The sequence below is a fragment of the Amblyomma mixtum genome, chromosome 3 (assembly GCF_055824585.1).
Source record: "Amblyomma mixtum isolate Tamu chromosome 3, ASM5582458v1, whole genome shotgun sequence".
NCBI classification, from domain to species: domain Eukaryota; kingdom Metazoa; phylum Arthropoda; class Arachnida; order Ixodida; family Ixodidae; genus Amblyomma; species Amblyomma mixtum.
The window spans coordinates 237,942,467-237,955,702 of NC_143014.1; positions in this window are offsets into that span (position 1 = coordinate 237,942,467).

Consider the following 13,236-nt stretch of genomic DNA (forward strand, 5'->3'; position numbering starts at 1 on the left):
CAGGAAATACGTTTCTGGTGGCCTCCATCGCAATTGCCGGTGAGGGCTAGCTGATGGGCATTTCTCGTCGTCCGCTGTTCACCTGGCACACTATGCTCCTTCGGTGTGGGGAGGCAGGTCATCGGGGCACGCCACCCATCTTTGCGCGCCGCCGGGGTTTGACGGCCGACACCACGAACACATGCTTTGTCTGCAGAGAATTGTGACCATTAACTCATATTAACGGAAATTTTAATCGATTATGTGCGAAAAATTGGTATTTTTTATTAGGTTTCTATATCTGGGCCTCTATAAGGAATCCAAAAATAAAGTTTCTAAACATTCCTTTCTTATTCGTGGCGTGCCGCAATTTTCTGAGAGCCCAATCCATAGCCAATTCGACAATTTCACACTAGGGCGTTATTATGATCTTTATCTGGTATTAGGTTTGGTACAGCCTGTTAAAGCTTAGAGGTAGTCACCCCTTTGCGGTAGTACCTACATATATTTGAAACGATTACGTGATGGTGACTTTTACTGGCATTTTACTGGCGTATTACTCAGTGGTGACCATTTTGCATAGAGTTATTCGTTCTTTTAGAGCACTCAGTGATTGCACGTCACTGGCTGACAGATCACTGCCGTTTATGTACAGTTGGCGAAATTGCCTACGAGATTCGATACGCGGACACTAATTTATCATCTAAGGCCACGGAGTGTCAAATGGACAATGAATGCAGCAAAGTGAGACAAGCTTGTAATAGTGACCGCAGACTGAATAAAAAGAGTAGTTTCAATCGCTGTCTTCGCGCCGCATAAAACTCGACAGATGCATCAATCCCTTCTCGAACGAGGAGGTTTATTGCTATTCGAAGTGTGCCTGATGCGCATACGGACGTTATAAATCATAATCTCCTTCCTCTTTAGCGCCAATGAGGTGGCTCTCTTCGAGGGCTTCTTTGTGTTAGTAAATGAATGTAGGCTACACGAAACAACTTAGAAAAAACGTTGCCAGGAAAATATTTTAGATAATATATGTCGCTCATTTGCGCACACAGATCGGATGGAATACATGAGTTGAGCAGGACGGAGCTGCTGGTACGCTGCTCAGCTTAGCAAAGCTCGAAAGTGACAATCTAGTGGAGAGCACTTGAAAAAGAATTCGCAGCAAACAAAAAAAAAATTAGGAAAAAAAATTTGCGGTCATGAATTGGGGTGAGACACGTTCGATGCTGAGAGTGCCTTTAAGAGGTTCATACCCCGAAAATATTACAAAGTTGAAGGGTTAAGTCTGTAGCCAAGTGCAGGTCGATGTTTCATCATGGGTTCCACCCCATAAATGCCCATAGCTTGTTTGAACAATTGTTAGTGAATAAGGCGCCGGTCGACACGCTTTTGAGTGCTCAAAGAGAACCGCAACAGTTGTTATGGAGACTGGTGACATGTGCTGTGCGGCGGGAACAGCCGCAAGTTAGGTAGTGTTAGTGACGAACGTGCAGTATTGGAAGTCGTACCTTTATATCTTGGTCTAGCGCATGCTGAAAAAATGATTAGGCGGGAAATACAGGAAGCAACAAGCTTTTAAGACCTTATCTTTTTGTCAGTATAGGAATGTCATAAATCGTGAGGCTTTTTCTTCAGTCATGGTATGAGAGTCCCTTGTGGGCTTCTTGAAGCCCCTTTTGGTTGCTGGAGTTTCACAACACCCGGTTATCTATTGTGGTGGACCAGAGTGCCCAACCAGTGTGCAGCAGCGAGTTTGGTCCGATTGGTCAACTGTTACGCGGACCAAGAAGAAAGAATAGTGTGTCAAAAAGCGGCATTGTCTGCTAGTACAATCTATGCCCGTATTGCCTTTGCTATAGTTAAAGTCTGTGCTCAGTAAGGAACAAAACATATACGATGGTTAGCTGACTTGTTCAGTGCAGAGTAGAATTTACGGAATACTTACTTCCATTTTTTTTTGTGTGCTTGCGCTACTTGCTGCTCATGCCGTGGGGGGGGGGGGGGGGGTTACAGAGAAGGTCACGTGACAGGTTCGCATCTGAGTGACGTGCGCTGGTGGGGGTTACTGTGAGGGCTCCCGAGCCGAGCGGTTTCCGGAGGTCTCGAGGGAAGGCCGAAATTCATTGAGACACAGCATCGAAGATAATCGCGTTTTCAAAATTTTTAAAACTGCTACGGCCGTAACTAGTGTCCAGCAGTAAATCTCTAATTGCAAGAGACACCTAACTGCAATAGCGACGTTAGCTACTAGAATTGTGGAAAACCTGTTCCCCCCCCCCCCCCCCCATGGTCGACGCGGTCCACCATCATCATCGTGCGTCAGGACAGCGCCGGCTGGGCGAGGAGGAAAGTTCCCCTCATGGGGTAAGCGGAAGCAACGACGGGTGCTCCACCTCGAAGGCTACGTGGAGATCCGCGGGGCCGTTGAGACTCTCTTCGGGATCCGGCCAGTCACGAGCGGTTGCCACCGCACGCTGTCGTCACCTTTTGTGGCAGGCGCTCGTATATCTCTCTCCACAGCTCCCCCCTCAAATGCTCGGGGATGGCTTTGCCCCAAAGAATGCGGCGGGCACGGGAAAACCCGGCCGCCATTGTCGGCGCGCACAAACGTTCGCCGCCGATGCCTCCGAAGTATCGTCCGTGCCCCAGCCGGTAAGTCGGAAACCCTTCTTACGTTAGCCTTCTATTTCTGAGGAACGCCTCGTTCATGCTATCTAGCTAGCTGGCCTGCTCTATGTATTCGTTGCAAGTGTAATAAATAGCATATGAAAGTTCACGCTTGGACATTCATCCCTTTGTTCTCTCGAGGACGAACCCCTGTAGGGTTAGCAAGCGGAACCGCTGCATCCGCGGTGTGGGAGGGCGGGGCGGAAGGCTTACCCCCAATATATCCACATAATTTACTTAACTAGCATACCAGTTAAGGGATTCGCCTGTTGTCTACCGACTCGAGTATATTACTTTGGCGCATTGCATTAACAGTGTCACGCTGTGAAGAAGCTGGGGTCTATCTACCTGTTTTTCTCTCTGCATGCCTTTCTGTCTGTATCCTCCGGGAGTGAAGCCGCCACCCCCCAGTAGTGCCATCCACCAGCCTCCTCCGCACTGCACCACCACAGATAGGGGCTGCCCATCTACCCACCACTACCCTCACACGACCTCTGCCCACCTTTCCCCTGCATGTAAATCGTGTCGGGTGTGTGAATATTACGCGTGGAGTAAGAACACTCACAAAAGTAAGAGCGTCTAAGTAATAATCGAATATAGAACCCAGCTGCTTCCACAGAGCTGTCGCGTCACTAGTCTGATCGTCCTATATTTTGTTTTAACTAGTGGAGGGCCTCGCTTACGCACTTGTATATTCAGGCGCACTTTCTAACAGGGAACATTGTCAGTAGCCTGCGTCTGTTTGAATGAGTATATCATGCGAATGATTTAGTTGTGCAGCTTTGATAATTTGAGAAAACATAACTTCGCTTCACACAAGAAAGTGGAGTCAACCTGCGATAATAAACAGGAATAAACAACATCGAGAACAACGCGGGCCTAAATATGTTCTTTGCAAGTTTTTTACTGCTCTAGCACGTATAGTGGCCATTCCACAAATTTAGCCCTAGCGTGTTTCCTTGACTCGCAGGTCATAACTAAGTGGGACCAGAAGTGACCAAGAAAGACCAGTGGTAACGAGGTGGCAAACTTGGGAAGTAGGCGGTGGTAACGCCGTGGTAACCAGCCGTAACCACTTCCTAGCCTGGGGCTTAAAAAAGGCGGTAACCTGGAGTTGTAACCAGGTGATTTTAAATTATTTTGCGTGCTTTATTCTAATTATAAGTGTTTATAGTTGGCTATTAATAAAATGCATACATTTTTGATGAGGAATTTGAAGACGCAGTTTTACTTAGAACTTAACCAGTGAGATTTCTGATTCAGCTTTTTAAGACCTACTCTAGCCATGCCAGTCTCCCGCTGTTTTTTGCTATGTATAGTCAATCTGGATATTCTACATTTTACTGTCAAAGAGCACATTCAGTTAAGAAGTGTCGTGTCCTCTACTTTTTTTTCCTCTCCTTTCACGCTTCCTTGTCCTCTTCACCGTTCCTTATCCCACTTCATGCAGCGTGCAGGCTATTTTGTTTCTCGTTTGCTTTTTACACACTTAATCCTGCCCTTTTTTAATTTGTTTCCAAGCATGCCAGTCGGCAGCAATCACTCATTTATATTTTATTCTGGTGTTTCACTCTCGCAAAGCCAATCAAATTTTTCGGAAGAAGAAAATTTCCACCCGCGACGTAGCGCGTGCATTCCCGGGACCACAGCCACTATCTTGGCACTGCGAGTCGTGCGTTGCTGCCTCTTTTCCTATCCCTGAGACTACGACGAGCCCGCTCTAAGGTGAGTCCCATTTCGCAGTTCCAGGGCCTTCGAAGTGCTCCTCTTCTCTTGGTGGGACTCCACAGGCGGGGTGGCTAAGCGTGTTCTCGAAAAATAACCTCCGTCCACGGGGGTTAAGATCGACTCCCTTCCTTAGCTACGAGTGCGAGTCAAATTTAGCCCTTATCACTGCGGGCAAAGCGAAGACAGCAACTCTAAGAAGGTGACGATTTGTGTCCTTTAGGAGGACGAGGATTCTTGTCTTTCCTTTCTTCTCCCAGAGACGGACACTGCTCTCGGTCGCGCAGATCAAAACGCATTGCTGCTCTCAGCGGTGCTTGACGTTGAGCGATATTCCCTTGTCCGATTCCTTCTTGCTTCATTATTAGAGACGGCACGAAAAGTCATGTCTCAAAATGGTCGGATGGCTTCGTGCCTAGCATTCGCTATGCACCCTTCCGTGCAGAAAAGCCTCCCAGCGGTTTACTACGCTTGAACTTCACATTCAACTTTAGTCACATTTACCGCATAGTTTGCAGCCGTTTTATATCTCCACGATATGCAAATTCGAAACTCTGCGGTCTCTACAACAAATTTTGGAACCCGTCTTGAAGCGTTGTACAATACGAGCACTGTTGTGCTTCGCTCCTGCTACAAAACAACTGAAGCCTAGTGATAATAATCCGCTAAAGGAAGTAAAGAATCAAGATTAGAATGTGGAGTACGAACAAAATAGGTTCTTAGAATGAAATGTTGTCTAGCAATTCAGAACCAGGTCGGTGCTTCTTTTTTTCTTCTTTGCAGATTTTCTACGCCATAAGCTAATATGAAATAAGCCGAAGAAGCTCGCCAAACTCCAAGCGTTAAATCCCTACTGCTCTGAAATCGCATTGAGAGGCCCCTTGGAATTCGCCTTGGGGCTGTAGAACGAGCGATCACGCCGCCCCTGCTCTTCTGATCCGTCATTGACTTGTCCTTATACGCTAGAGGTGGAGCTTGTCGATAAACGCAGCCGGAAAGCGATGATTTTCCGATAAGAACAAGCGAACACCGAGTGGGTTGAAAGCATATTGCTATGACACCGCACAGGAAAGAAGACAAGGTTGCCTAAATTCAGAGCAAGAGCTCTCCACCACGGCGTCCCTCGTAGCAGATGCGTTGCTTCTGTACTTTAAACCCCACAATGTACAAATTGCAAGGCACGATACATCTTTCACTTGCACCGCAGTTGCCGCCCACCAAGCTCTTTTTCACGCAGAACAGTTTTTTCCTATCTGCTCAACAAAACGACTTCCTACTAGAGGTGGTTCGCCGTTCCATGTCCATTCTGTTCAATCCGCAGGTACAAGGCACCCTGAATATTTGGTGGATCGCACCCCTTCTTGTCAGTATGAACACGAGTAAACGGCGGAACCGAGCCGGACCCACCTCTGAGACTGGCAGCACGACGAGCAGCCATCGAAAGGTCGCCACCGCTCACGTGATGCGCCCAGGAGAGCTGCCCCGGTGTTTCCTACACTCCTCCTTGACACCAGCGAAAGTTACTCTGGTAACGGTCGCCAGGTGAGTCAACAAAGCCGCTTCGGAGCAGCCTGGGAGGGAAGCTCCCCACTCTGCAGTTTAATTTTAAAGCGCTTTTGAACATAAGAATGCCCTCAACTCCAGCATTTTTCTCTTTGACAGAAATAGCCGTTGGCGAGATCGTCAATCAACCTATTTTGTCGAATACGAAAGATAACCCTTAGCGAAAAAGAGGATGTGCTAAAAATGCATTTCAAACGTATTGTATTAATTGTATTGTATACTAGGAATAATATTTTAAACGTTCTTAAAAATACGTGAAAAGTACATTTTTGCCCACTTAGCATATTTATAATGCATTAAAAATACAATAAAAATATACATTAGAAATATACTAAAAATATACATTTAATACATTAAAAATGTGTTTACTCGGGCTTAAAAAAAGTCTGCTGGGCGACTCCATAGAATGACACGGGTTAATTCATCAACTGGAGAACAAATAGTACACGGGTATTTATCATTAATCAACAGGAGTCTGATATTATAAGGTCACGTGATTGAACGGGAACGGCAGATACCTACATACACATACAGCATACCAAGACGACAGCGACACACCAAACAAATCCTACGACAAGCGCCATACTTGGCTTGCCGTATATATACCCAGCGAAAGCGACGCACTATTTTGCACGGTGATGCCTTTTTTTGCGCAAATACTGTGGGCTTCCAAATTATCGCAGAAGTACCCTACTGGTCGCGTTCGAATCTGGGATTAATTAAGAACAGAATTGCTAGTTGAAACTTGCGTCAGGCACAGGTCAGGAGTCGAACTGTCAACCAACAGATACATGGGCGTGTAAGGGAGCCGGTCTGCCCTGCCACACGGGGTCCTTTCCGCTGGCTTATTCGGACCCAGAAGTACCCAAGGCGCTTTTGCTGGTATAATGCTATCACGTTCTCAGACGGAAATGTTCGAATGACATTGAGTGGAATGGCATTCGAGAATAGGAATGACATTCGGACTCGATGGACTGCCGCGGTGCTGGACGACACTTTCGAAACGCATTCGAAAGCCTCAGCTCGTTTTCAGTGTACAGCGACGACGACGACGGCGGTCACACTAGTCCGACAACGACAGTATATATCGCGCTGAACAACAGCATGTAATTATAGTGAAATATCTAGTTTACTATAATATGATTCTAGAGGGACACGTTTTTCAGGCCAACGACACCGACGAATCCGGTCGGCGGACGGTCAGCCTTGTCGGCGGCTGAGCGAGAGCACGGTGATGAGGCGGCGGTGTGTGTATGCTCGCACTTCTAAATGAGCGAAACGAACGGCTATATTTCACGTGTGCATACCTGAACACTCACCAGCGATAAGCGCTTGCCAAATCAGTTTCAATCGACGACGGCTCTGTTCCCTTCCGCGACGACTAGGCCCAGCGAGTTCGCAGGGTTGGATCTGTGATTTCGGCGGTTGTGAAGAGCGAATCACAAGCTTTAGCGAATGCAAATGGTCACCAGGTGTAGTTTTGACAACAGTGACCTGAAATCAACTATTGCTTACATCGCAGGGCACGCGTACGATGAACGGGTATCGCCGGTGTGACCCAGACTGCCGAGCCGTGCTTTACGGCCAGCAGCAGTCGTCGCCGTCGCTAGCTTGTGGATAACAAGTTAGGCCGTTTCAGTTAAAGCGAACAGTCGCCATACATACTTCTGGATAAAGTAGTTTAAAAAAAGTACTGGTCACGTCGGAGAAAGCCGGGACAAGAAGCGAGAAGCGCCAGTCCTGCGCGATGCCAACAACCCGGCTTTCTCAGGCGTGCGATCGCATCATCGCTTCCCACACATTGTAGCACTGCGTAAACAATCACGAGTACAACCAGTAAAAAAGAAAACAGATTGTTTATTAGAACCAAAGCGCAGATTGCGTTTTATGTTATGTAAACAAGCGATGTAAACAACAGTATGAGTGCAGTCGTCCTCATCGGTGCACTCCCGGGGAAATTTCATGCTGACGCGGTTAATATTCATTGGCGTAATATTATCTTCAAGCACTCCCTTAGACAGAACACGTGTAGCATCGTTAGATGACATTCGGCTGGAAGGCATTCGAAGCGCCCGTGTAGCAGGGGTATAAGTGGTGATCACCTTCCTGCTAGAAGTTACCATAAACGAAAGGATGACAAGAAAGGGAAAGTTTTCACTCTTCGCTGAAACGTCATTTCGAGCCCTAGATTGTTCCACGGTAGCTTGAAGTGTAATGCAAATATGTTTACGCGGACAACCCATTTGTTAGAATTTAAATATACTTCAGACGGATTAATTGCGTATTTACGAAAGTACACTTTAAATAGATGGCCAGCACCAAAATGCGATGTCCCGAAACTCGATTTTGAGCATTAGATTGTTCAACGACAGCTTGTAGTGCGCTGCAAATATGCTAATGCGGACTGCCAATTTGCTAGAATTTCAGTGTTCTTTGGACGAATTAATTACGTATTTACGGAAGTACACTTCAAATACATTGACGACACGCAAATGCCATTTCCCGAAACACGATTTCGAGCACTCGACTGTTCATGGCAGCTAGAAGTGTGCAAAGACGTTTAAAAGGACTGCCCGTTTGTTAGGATTGAAATATATTTCGGATGAATTAATTTCATATTTATGAAAGTTCACTTTTAATACATTGACAAGATGCTAAAACTGCATACATACACGTTTACAAGGGCTGCCCGTTTTCTAGAATTGAAGTATACTTTCGATGAATTAATTTCATATTTCCGAAAATACACTTTTAATACACTGACAAGACGCTAAAACTGCATGCATATTTTTTCATGTATTTGAAAAGTGCTCGAAGTATGCTTTAAGTGAGGTATTTTTGGCACATTTTAAAAATATATTTCGAATACCAAGCATGAAATTTCAGAAACGTATTTCCTACATATTTTTAGTGCATTCATGAATACAAAATATGTTTAAAATACATTTTAAATAGACCTCCGTATATTCCAAACGTATTAGTTTTTGCTAAGGGAATGCAAGTTCTATTGACAAAACTTTATTATACGTTCGTTCCATTGTTTCCAATTACCGTATAGGACTACATGAGGGGTAAAAACCAGAAGAAATGTTGGTTTAACAGCAAAAATCTTAAGTATGTAGTCTGAAATCTCCACTTTATAGCATTTTTTGTATATTTTGTAATTTTAATAGCTAAGGCACGTCTGCATACATGAGTAGTCGTTATAAGACTTGAGCAAGCACTATGCATAAAGCATGCAAAAGACAGCGCGGTACTAGAGAATAAGTACCTACAGTTTCCTTGATGCATCTTTCGTTGACATTTTATATAGGATTACTAACAGTGAAACTAGCTTCTTAGTCTCTAGCCTTGACTCGGTCAATATTGAGTCGAAGCGCTCTTAAAGCCCACATTTAATAAGATCGTGGACATGTCACTCGTCAGCTACATTTAAGTCGTGCGATCGCGCATTTCACCTTTTAATTCAAAATGCTCCATTCCGGAGCTGGCATAACGGGCACGTACGCTTCTGCCAGGTCCGCTGTCTCGATACAGTTTCGCCGGCGGAATGTGCTCCATTACAGGGCGTACTATTCCCGCAGGCCGAAGCCGTCGAATCCTACGGCTCTACACCGGTTACCATCGCTGTCTCGCACTTGTGTGAAGTTCTCGAGATTATGCTTAGATATTTGTTGCAGTTCTGTAAGATATGATGTCATGTTAGTGCATCAATTACAAAAAACAAAGACCTTTCTGCCTTCCCTTCTTCCTTTCAGCTGGAAGAGGAGCGGAACTACCTTCGCGGTCAGTGTCCCGTCTGCTGCTCGCTGTCGATGCACTCTTTCCAGGGCGGAACGCAAGAAGGCACAACCGCTTCGAGCGTTGCTTGGGGCGATCACGGATGCATGCCGACCTCCAACATGTTCAGCAGCTGAAACAGCTACCGGGACGCCTGCCGACTGCTGCACCCTGTCTCGTACCCGTCGAGTGATGGGGCTATTTCGCTCCACTGCTACGGGTGAGTGGACAGCCTGGAGAGGGACTGCACCTTTCGCACTGTTCTCGTCCGCGAGACAGAAAATATCCAGGGGAAAAGGTTTTTTTGCACCGTTCAATAAGCTTTATCACTGCTTTACTGAACTCTATAGCACGCTTAAGGTGCCCTGGCCATCAGCTTCATGAAGGAGCGGACGCCATTAGCTATTGAACAGATTTCGAAATATGCGCCAACCTCTGGTAACTTCAGGAAGTGCGTGTGGGTGTGTACAGATATTTACCCTTCGAATGATTGAGACAATGGGCTGGAAGCTGTATTTAGCCATGAAGGGCCGCGCTACCCTATCTAAAGGAGCAAGTAACCGCTAATAAGAGCAGAGTAGCTGTATTGTTATGTGACGCACAGGTTGGACGAGCCTGTGCTTTATTACAGCAAATCCCTAGTTTTTTTTTGTTTCGTGTACACAGAAAATAGGTGGAATAGAGGCAAGTAAAACGTGTTCCAAGTGCAGCTAGAGTTCTTAAAATGCGTCGGCGCCCTCTGCTGAAAGCGTAGGAACCTGCATAATCTCGCTCATTGTGGAGATAAAGAAGGGCATGACACTACGCTGTAGAGAACAGTCCATTTTTTATTCTTGACCTATTCAAGACCTTTTACCTTGAGGAGGGTTGTTTTTTACACATTGTTTTGTCCTATAAATTGTCCCGTCCGGTTTTTCGCAGCCGCTCGATGATAGTATGGAATATCGACAAAGCTGAGATTCCATCAGCATGCACTGCACGTTAAGAAAATTTTCATCAGCTTGTTTGGTAACCGGTAGTGCAGCGTTCTAATGGCCTGTTATCTGTTGTAAATTTCATGTCCTAGTTTATGTTCGCTCTCATCAAATGAGGATCCAATAAATGGAAGTGCACGAAATTAATTGGGATTGCGTCGCAATCTGTGTAGACAGATAACGGACCATGCTATGGAACGAGAGAAACGTGTAGTCCACTAAAAAAGTTATAGTCTTTAATATTTGCGGGGTTCCAGAATCAATAGAGTTCCGTTATCTTCCACTTTTTGCACACATGAGTTAGAAGTCCTTTTCTCACCTCAAGACTATCTACTGCCATGGGGAAATAATCAAACTTTCTACAGTGTATTTTCGTTCCCCTTACACCAAGCTCTCATTAGCACGCACCTTTTAATTTTTTTCCGTCATTCCATGCGCTCTATGAGTCTACGAGCGTCGTATGCCGTTAGTGAAATTCATTTTATTTTTTACCTTTTCTGAGCGAATTCGCAGAAGAGATTATGTAAGAGGCGTCCAGTGGGAACTTCATTGTACTTAAAGCGCCGTTTTACAGCATTCTAGATGCAATTTTTGTTTCGTTGCTATGCTTGTCAGTCGTTCTGTGTCAACGTTTAGGATCGCATGAGGCGAGTAACATATTCGATCGAATGATGTACCATAGCAACTCCTTCTCATTCCGCGCAATTCATGACGCCTGATTAGAAGGTTCTGTTTGGTTTTATGATTTTATTACTACTGTAACATCAGTTGACACGCCAAACACACGTTGCCAAGTCGCACCTACTACAGCGCGTTCACTAGGTGGGCCTCTAATAAGCTAGTTCCAACTACCTTTCGTGCCCTATGCGTTGCGCGCCCGCGTGACGCGCAGAGGGAAAGGATTCGAACCCCAATTCCGGTTAGCTTTCTTGGAATGGAATGCCTCTATATTCTAACCCACATTTGAGGAATCACCTCGCCATTTCTGGCTTTATTTTGAGCGACGACGAGACTGCGTTTTTAGCAGAACGAGCTCCTTACGCTATCGTGTAATATTCGCAAGAAGCACGCAATGCACTGGGATGTCTCTGTAGTCTTTGTAGGCGTATAACGTAGCATGATATGTAACGAGATAAACGTGTAATCCTCTGCCAAATCACACCATTTCGCACCTGTCGTGTTGCAAAATCTGAAATGATGCATTATCTTCCAACTTAATTATTTGCACGTTTGAGCCATAAGTCCATTTGCGGCTGGCATATTTCGGAATCTATACCAAAGGTAAAAAAGCTCTCACACCACTTACCTTTTGTGATTTTTTTGTTAATTCAATATAGTCTTCGGGTCTCCAGTCGCTCTCTACAGTAATGAAATAACGTCATTTTTTTATCTTTCCTTCTATAAATTCGTAGAATCCACTGTCTACACACCGTCCGATGACACCCTTACTGTAGTTATCACTCCGTTCTGCAATAGACCGGATACACTTTCCGGTTCCTGCCTATACTTGTCTGTCGTTGTGTCTCCATTTTTATGAGGGGTGTACCGCGCTGCATACTCGGTCGCTGCCGCGCCAGGCTACTGTTTTTTTATTGCAGAAAAACTTTTCGATCTTAGTATTAAACCTTCGAGTCCCTCATTACATACTACATGCTTCCAAATGCTGCGTAAGAACGACCAGTGAACGCATCAGAGCTGAAGCTTTTTGCTTTTATTAATTATCCGAGAGAGATACGCCGTTATTATAATAACCTCCGGTCCATCGTATGCAACAGAGTTGCAAGAGGGCAGTAACGGCGTTTTAAGTGGTTGAAATAATTTTTTCGTATATAATATTTCTCCACTCCTTCCACAATTAAAAAATGGTTGCCTCATCGCATCGTTTTTCCGTGCGGAGGCAACTTTTAGGAGAATAGCGAGCAGAAGGCGCAATAATTCCAAAAAAACTTCTACTTATACCAGGCTATGGTTATCCCTATTTGTCTCATTTTTCGAAGGTTCATAAGCAGTAAAATTTCTACAAAGTAAACAAAGGTGAGAAGCTCGGAAACACCGTAGAACCTGCTGGTGATGCAGTCTGTCTAAACTCTAAGAAGGTAATTTTCTATGTTGTGTACTACATCTATTGCAAAGCGTGAATATGTGCGGAAAGGAACATGGCGTCCATATGCAGACCCTATTATTGAGCGGCCAACGAGCAAGTGCCTGGCAACGCCGTTTTCATTTTACGTAATCACGAGAGCCGAGCTGCGTTAACGTTAATTGTAGATCCTAAATATAGATTTATGAATTAGATAACTAAAAAAGGACACTTCGCTGATACCTTATAAGACTACGGCGCCTCTTGCTGCGAAAATGTGACATTGTACAGGAACAGGCATGAGGGTTTTATCTCTCACTGAGTTTACAGTAGCGGAAACTGGTTGGACACAGAAGAAATACTTGTTTCAGGCAGGATAACGCTGTTGTACGTTTCGAACAACGATGATCATTCTCTGGATTGGATATTGTTACAGAACGGTGTCGTAGTATCCGAATAAGA